This window comes from Pongo abelii, chromosome 3 (assembly GCF_028885655.2).
Source record: "Pongo abelii isolate AG06213 chromosome 3, NHGRI_mPonAbe1-v2.0_pri, whole genome shotgun sequence".
Lineage (NCBI taxonomy): Eukaryota > Metazoa > Chordata > Mammalia > Primates > Hominidae > Pongo > Pongo abelii.
This window is the reverse complement of record NC_071988.2, coordinates 3,630,530-3,638,363: the sequence shown is the minus strand read 5'-3', so window position 1 is coordinate 3,638,363 and position 7,834 is coordinate 3,630,530.

Genomic DNA, 7,834 nt, shown 5'->3' with positions numbered 1-7,834 from the left:
CGCTCTGGGGCTGAGACCACGGGAGTGCTGCTGCTGCCTCACAGGCTGGGTCCAGCACACGTGGCTGGGAAGGGCAGCCAGTCATCCCAGGAGCTGCACCTGGGACACGCTCTCCCTTGCAGACCCAGGAGGGAACCATCCCTGCTCACACCTTGACCTCGGATTTCTGACCTCCAGAACTGGGAGATGATTCATTTCCGTGGCAAAAGCCCCTTGTCTGTGGCATGTTTTCCCGGCCACCTTGCAGCCATCAGCCCCACCTCCACCTGCCCCGCCCACCAGCTCTGTTGCAGGAGCCTCAGGTCCCCGGGCCTGTGTCAACTAACCCAGGGGTCATTCAGGAAGCTTTTGAGAGCAGCTGAACTGAGCCGCGAGGGGCCAGCCAATTGGATCCGTCAGAACTGACCCTGCCTTCTGATGGATCGGACACCTTCTGGCTACAGGATAGAAAGTGACCTTGGCTGTAGGGCCAGCTGCACATGGAAGACACCTTTGGAAAAGCTCATCCTGAGACCGGATCCCCGGGGCCTGCCCCTTCAGCCTGGATCCTGTCCTGCCAGGCCCGGGTGCCCCTCCCCTGCCTGACTCAGCTTCCCTGACCCCACCCTGGACTCTGCTTCCCCAGCCTCACCCCATAGGCCAGGCCTTCCCGACCCTGTTGGGCCCCTGCACCGGGCCCCCGAGTCTAGCGGAGCCTTCCCGCCCCTCCCTTCTGCTCCAGCGTCCACAACTTGACCCTCAGCTTGGCTCTCCGGGTCTCTGCGGCCTGCCCCTCGCAAGGTGACCCCCCGCCAGCCTCCTCCACCCCACAGGCCCCTCCTGGACCTGCCGCCTTCCTCTTGTCTGGATGGCACTGAGGCAGGGGCTTTGTCCTTCCTGCACAGTCTTCGAGGGGCTGGAGGGTCCTCAAAGGCAGAGCTCCTGGGGACGGTGTGGCCGTCACCTCAGTGGCAACAGCAGTCCCACGAATCATTCACCAGGCAGACGGGCTGGGGGTTCTGGGGCTGGCCTTGCCCCTGGTAAACCAGGGGGCGTCGTGAGTCTTGCCTGAGTCCCTCGAGGAAGGGGTTCCTTTCAGGAAGCCTTTTTCCAGAACACACAGTAGGGGGTACAACCGAGCCTGTGCTGAGCGCAGGTGAAACTCAGCATTATAAGAACAACTGGATAAACATTTAGAAAAGATAGAATGGGATCTGACTTTATGGCATATCCCAGAGTAAACTCCAAGTGGATCAGAGGTTGAAATGTAAAAAATGAAACCACAGGGCCTGGCGCAGTGGCTCACGCCTCCCAGCACTTCGTGAGGCTGAGGCGGGAGGATCACTTGAGCCCAGGAGTCCAAGATAGGGACTCAACATAGGGAGTCCTCAACACCCAACATAGGGAGTCCTCGTCTCTATTTAAAAAAAAAAAGAAAGAAAGAAAGAAAAGAAGAAATGAAACTACAAATGATCCTAAGGAATTTGCAGCATGTGAATTTCTTTATAATCTAAGAGCGGGAATAACTGTGGCTCCGAAGTCAGAAGCAATCATGGAAGATACTGATGATATTGATGTGTGAATGTTACAATTACATATAAAAAATTGAGACCTTGCCAAAAAGCAAAATATAAACAAAGTTAAAACACACATATCAACACAGAGGGGAAAAAATCCACAATTTATGTCACAGTCAAAGGGCTGATCTCCCTAACACAGAAAGAGCTCTGATCAAAACAGGGAGGGAAAAAGACCAAAACCTGATCAGAACAAAAGGGACATAAAAGATGTCAACAGGCAGGTCAGAGAGACACGCAGACATGCAGACCACCCTCAAACAGAAGCCATCAGAGGGACCTCACTTAACAAGAGTGCCTGGGAGCTGCCTGGAGACACCGCTTCTTCCCCATCAGTGGGCGCTGCCCTGGGGCTTGACCACGTGCGCCGCAGGCAGCTGTGCGGAGAAGTGGGCCCTGTCTCCCACCGCTTGGCGCGTACACAATGGTACCATTCCTGTGGGGCGCAAAGTGCCGCAGTGCGCAGGGAAGATCCAGCAACCTATGAGCAAAGTACAGGTGCAATCGCCTGATGCAGCCGTCTCCAATGTAGGAAATACATTGCCCAAGGGCATTTGTCATGGCATTATAAGCAGTATCAAAACAATGGAGACACCCCAGCTGTGCTTCAGCAAGGGCCTGGTCAGATGAACCAGGGTGCGGCCATGTGGTGGGCACCAGGCTGCCACGAGGAGGAAGCAGTCCGCTCTCTGCGCTCTCCCGCAACCTGCTCTCCAGGATGCGGCCTTCAGGGACAACACAGAGGAACAAGGAGTGCAGAATGCCCCCTTCTGTGCAGCGGAAAACATACACTTGACCTTCTGCTTCTGCCATGACAAACGGGCATGCACAGGACAAGCGTTCCTACCATATACCTGACTGGCAAGCTGCGCAAAATCGACAAAGCGGCTGTTTGCAGACACTGGGCCACAGGCTGTGCCACTGTGCCCTGTGCTGTCCCTAACTTCTGCCTGGAGGCACTTTCCAGACACAGGATGGGCAGGTGGAGCCCAGGCAGAGCACAGGGGTCTCACTGAGCTCGGTCAGTCTGGGGAGACTGAGGCAGCTGGGATTTGCAGGGCAGAGGATCAGAGAGGAGGGAGCTGCACAGAGAAGAGATTCAGAAATGCATGGAAGGTCCTCTAAGGGCTTCTGGATACTGAGCTGCCCACATGAAAGGCAAGGTGAGGCCTGACAGAGGACATCTCTGAATGAAGGGACTGGAGCTGAGGACAGCCTGGAGGTGACATGCTGCTGGGAGTCATTCACGTCCCAACCAGCCAGAGCGGGAGGCCTGGGCGCCCAGCAGGAATGCCAGGCATTGGGAGTCGGCTTCCTGGCCCTAGAGTAAAGGCAGCACCAGACCCACCCTAGCAAAGCTGAAAAGCAGCTTGGCAGGACCATCTGACCCAGGAAAATGCCCACCAGCGAGGATGCACTGCTGCAAGTCCAGATGCAACCGTGGAGCATCTTTAATGTCCAGCCTATGTTAAAAAAAAAAAAAAACTACACATGGAGATTTGGGAAAATCTGACACACAGCCAGGGAAAAGGACTAACGGTAAATAGAAATACACCCAGAGACACTGGAGTTCACAGACGAGCACTTAGAAATGGCTATTACAAATATGTTCAAGAGCTTAGAAGAACAGATGGTGATGATAAGCAAACAGATGGAGACTCTCAGCAGAAATGAAATGCCCTGAAACAAAATGGAAATTCTGACACTGAAAACTACACTCTCTGGAACAAAAACAACCCTGGGCAAGCTTCACAAACAGATTGGAGACGGCAGAAGAAAGAATCAGTGAACTGAAAGACAGAGCAACAGAAATTTGCGATGTGAAGGAAAGAGAGAGAGAAAGCATTCAGAAAATAGAGAGATTCAGTGAGACAACATCAAGTAGTCTAACATAAGTGTCAATATCCACAGAATCCATTCCTGGAGACCCAGAAAGAGAGGAGAAAAAGACTGCAGCTGGGATAAAAAACGTATTTGAAGAAATAATGGACAAAATTTTTCAAAATATCATGAAAAATGCCAGGCACAGTGGCTCACACCTGTCATCCCAGCACTTTGGGAAGCTGAGATGGGTGGATCTCCTGAGGTCAGGAGTTCTAGACCAGCCTGGCCAAACTGGTGAAACCCCGTCTCTACTAAAAATACAAAAATTAGCTGAGTGTGGCGACGTGTGCCTGTAGTCCCAGCTACTTAGGAGGCTGAGGCAGGAGAATTGCTTGAACCCAGGAGGCAGAGGTTGCAGTGAACCAAGGTCATGCCACTGCACTCCAGCCTGGGTGACAGAGCGAGACTCCATCTCAAAAAAAAAATCATGAAAAACATCAACCTACAGAAGAAATAACAAATCCTAAGCATAACGTGCATGCGTGCACACACACAGACACACACACACACACACACACAGACACAGAAACACACAGACACACACACAAACATACAGACACACACAGAGACACACAGACACACACAGAGACACACACACACACAAACACACGGACACACACGGAGACACACACACACACACACACACACACACCATACACAGACACACACATAAACACACAGACACACACAAACACACAGACACACAAACACATAGACACACACACAAACACATAGACACACACAGAGACACACACAGAAACACACACACCATACACAGACACACACAAACACACACACACATAGAGACACATATACAGAAACACACACACCATACACACAGACACATGCACACCACACACATACAGAGACACACGCACAAACGCACACCACACAGAGACAAACACATGAACACACACATACACACACACAGACACACACACAGAGCCACACACCACACACACAAACACACACACAGACACACCACACACAGACACACACACACCACACAAATATGTGCACACACACACCCCACACACAGAGAGACACACACACACCATACACATACACAAACACACCAAGGCACTTTATAACAAATACTGAAAACCAAAAATAAAAATACACTCTGAAAAGCAGCTAGAGAAAAATTAAACATGACATGTAGGAGGGCAAGAAAAGAAATACCTCCAGCTTCTCATTAGAAACAATGCCGGCAGGAGACAATGGATGACATCTTTGCAGACTGAAAAAATCATCAGCCTAGAATCCTACATCCCACAAAAATACCTTTCAAGAGCGAAAGCAGATTTCCAGTTTCAGCTTGAAGACAGCAGAAAGAGCCTTGCTTTAGCCCTTACAATAAGAAAAAAGGCTGAGAAACTGCAAGTTAATGATTTTTCATCAGGCCTTCAGAGAAATGGAGTCACAGGGGAAAAAGCAAGCCAAAATCTGGAGAAAAACAGACTTCCGGGGAGAAACAGGACCTGAGCGTGTTCTCACCTGGGGCAGATGCCACTGAATCTATTACAAGCTGGTAGATGTAGATCTATATTGGGTAGAAGTGTTTAAGAATTTACTAAAGGCCAAGCATGGATAAGCATGGGAATATGACACCCCTGGGGCCACAGACATATGTGAGGTTCTCACCCTCTTGAAGCTTTTCTTCCAAGGATCCCACCAACGGCTCCCAGGGAAGACACAGGGAAAATCTTAGGGAAGGTTTACCTGGGGTACTGGTGGAAGGAAACACATTTACCCCCAAAACTCTGCCCAGACCCATCCCCACTCTCTGCCCAATGGAACAAAGTCTGCAAAGAAAAACAACAACACAAAAATCCGAGCCTGTGTCACTGGTAGGAATTCATGGAAGCTGGGAGAGGAAAACAGAAAAAAAGAAAAAGCTCTACCCTAGGAGAGGGTCAGACACACATGCTAACCCTGGCACCACCCCAGAAGAGGGCAGGCACACGTGGGAAGAGGCTGGAACAACATTGGATGGCCTAACATACAAGCAGTGCAGTTCCAGAAGGAGAAGACACAGAGAAGAGGCTGGAAGAAGTATTTGAAGACCTGACGGCTAAAAATTCTCCAATATGAGTGACAGACACCAGATCACAGATTCAGGAAGCCCAGAGAACACCAAGAAGGGTAAACACCAGGAAAATCCACACCTGGACACATCTTCAAACCACCACAAATGAAGGACAAAGACAATCTTGAAGCTGGATGGGGAAAAAGATACATTATCTACAGAGAAACATAGTTAAGAATTTCCACAGACTTCTCATCAGAAACCATGCAAGCAAAAAGACAAAAGAGAGATTTCTTTTTTTTTTTTAAGAACTGAATGAAAAATGAAGACTTCCAAAAAAAAAACAACCTGAAAGAATTCATTACCAAAAAACCCACTCTATACAAAAAATGTTAAAGTTCTTCAACTGGAAGGAATATTATATAGACAGAAACTTGAATCTAGAAAAAGAAACGATGATACTGGAAATTGACTGAAGACAAAATAAAATCATTTTTAAATTTAATTTCCCTAAAACATGATTGTTTGAAGAGAAGATTATAATAATTTATTGTATGTTTGTGGCATATGTCAATGCGAAGTGTGTAATAAAAATGACACAGGAAGAGGAGGGAGGAATTCCATGTATACTGGTCCTTACACTTCACTTGAAGAAGTACAATATTATTTTAAGGTATGCTCAGATTGTTCAAAAATATATATTGTGGGCCGGGCACGGTGACTCACACCTGTAATCCCAGCACTTTGGGAGGCCAAGGCAGGTGGATCACAAGGTCAGGAGATCGAGATCATCCTGGGTAACATGGTGAAAACTCGTCTCTACTAAAAACACAAAAAATTAGCTGGGCACGGTGGCAGGCACCTGTAGCCCCAGCTACTTGGGAGGCTGAGGCAGGAGAATGGCGTGAACCCAGGAGGCGGAGCTTGCAGTGAACCAAGATCATGCCACTGCACTCCAGCCTGGGCGACAGAGCGAGACACCATCTAAAAAAATAAAATAAAATAATATATGTGTGTATATATATATAGTGAACCAGAAGAAAACCTCTAAAAAGTTTTTAAAGAGGCACCAATAAGTCAATAGAGGAGATATAATGGTATAATTAAAATGCTCAATTATGATCAGAAGATGGAGGAAAAGATGGGAAATGAGATCAAAAACAAATGTAATAACCTGTCACATGGTCCTAAAGCACAGCAGCATGAAGTATAGTAGTACAAAGAACATACCTTCACTTATGGAGCATAAAGTGAATCCTTATAAAGGTTTTATACCTAAATTTCAATTTACAGAAAAGACAGGGAGACAGAGGAACAAGCTGAGACTGTCATGAGGAAACAGAAGAACACCAGCTGTGGTCGCTCTTCAAGACATAGCCCTTCAAGAGGAAAAGTCAAGAAAATAATGTCAAGAAACTATATGTTTAACCTAAAACTTCCAATCTAGAAGGAACAGGAACTTTTCTAGTTTTAGAGACAGGTGAGGCAGTGCGTGAAACTTGGTTAAGTCTTGGTTCAAAGTCACAGCTGTAAGACATGTAGGGAGCACTGGGCACTTCTAATCTGGACAGGATATTAGATAGTATTTGAGAACTGATTCTTAATATCCTTACATGGGATCATGGTACTGTGGTTCTGTAGAAAATGTCCTTCTTTTTAACAGATGCAAGTGAAGGGATTGGGAATAAAGTGTCACAGTGCCTCAAACTCATTGTGAAATGCTCAGCAAAACTTTAGAGGAAGGAAAGAGAAAAATATACATGGCAATATGCTAATAATGGTTGAACCTAAGTGGGAGAGATACAGGTTTTCATATGCTATTCTTCATTTATTCTTCCATAATGAACATTTTCATAATTTAAAAAATCCTGCCATTATCCACAGACCCGATTTTCAGGAGGTGCTGCCATCTGGTTCACAGGCATATGCCCAAAAGTAAGTGAGGAGCTCTGAGCAGCCAGTGTGGCAGTCACCAAGCCCTCCAGGCTGCGACTCCCAAAGTGGGTGTTTATTGATTGAGCTCAACATCTGCTCCCCTTTCCCGTGTGCTCTGACTTCCGTTTGGAGATCCACGTGGTTTAGGAGAAGCTGGCTCCACCCCAATCTGAATATTCTATCCCCTGACCACAGAGAGTCAGAGACACACATGTAATCTAAGGCAGTCCAGTCCCCCCACAGGGGGCAGGATTTGCCCACAACCAGCTCAAGAATGTAGAGGAACCAGCCCTAAGACAAAGCCAATCCTGCAGAAGGAGTGCCCAGAGGTTAAAGGACCTTGGGGACATCATGGAGAGCCCCTGGAGCATCCCTCACCCGAAGCCACCACGTCCTCTGGATTGGTCTGTTGAAGAAGCCAATAGATTCG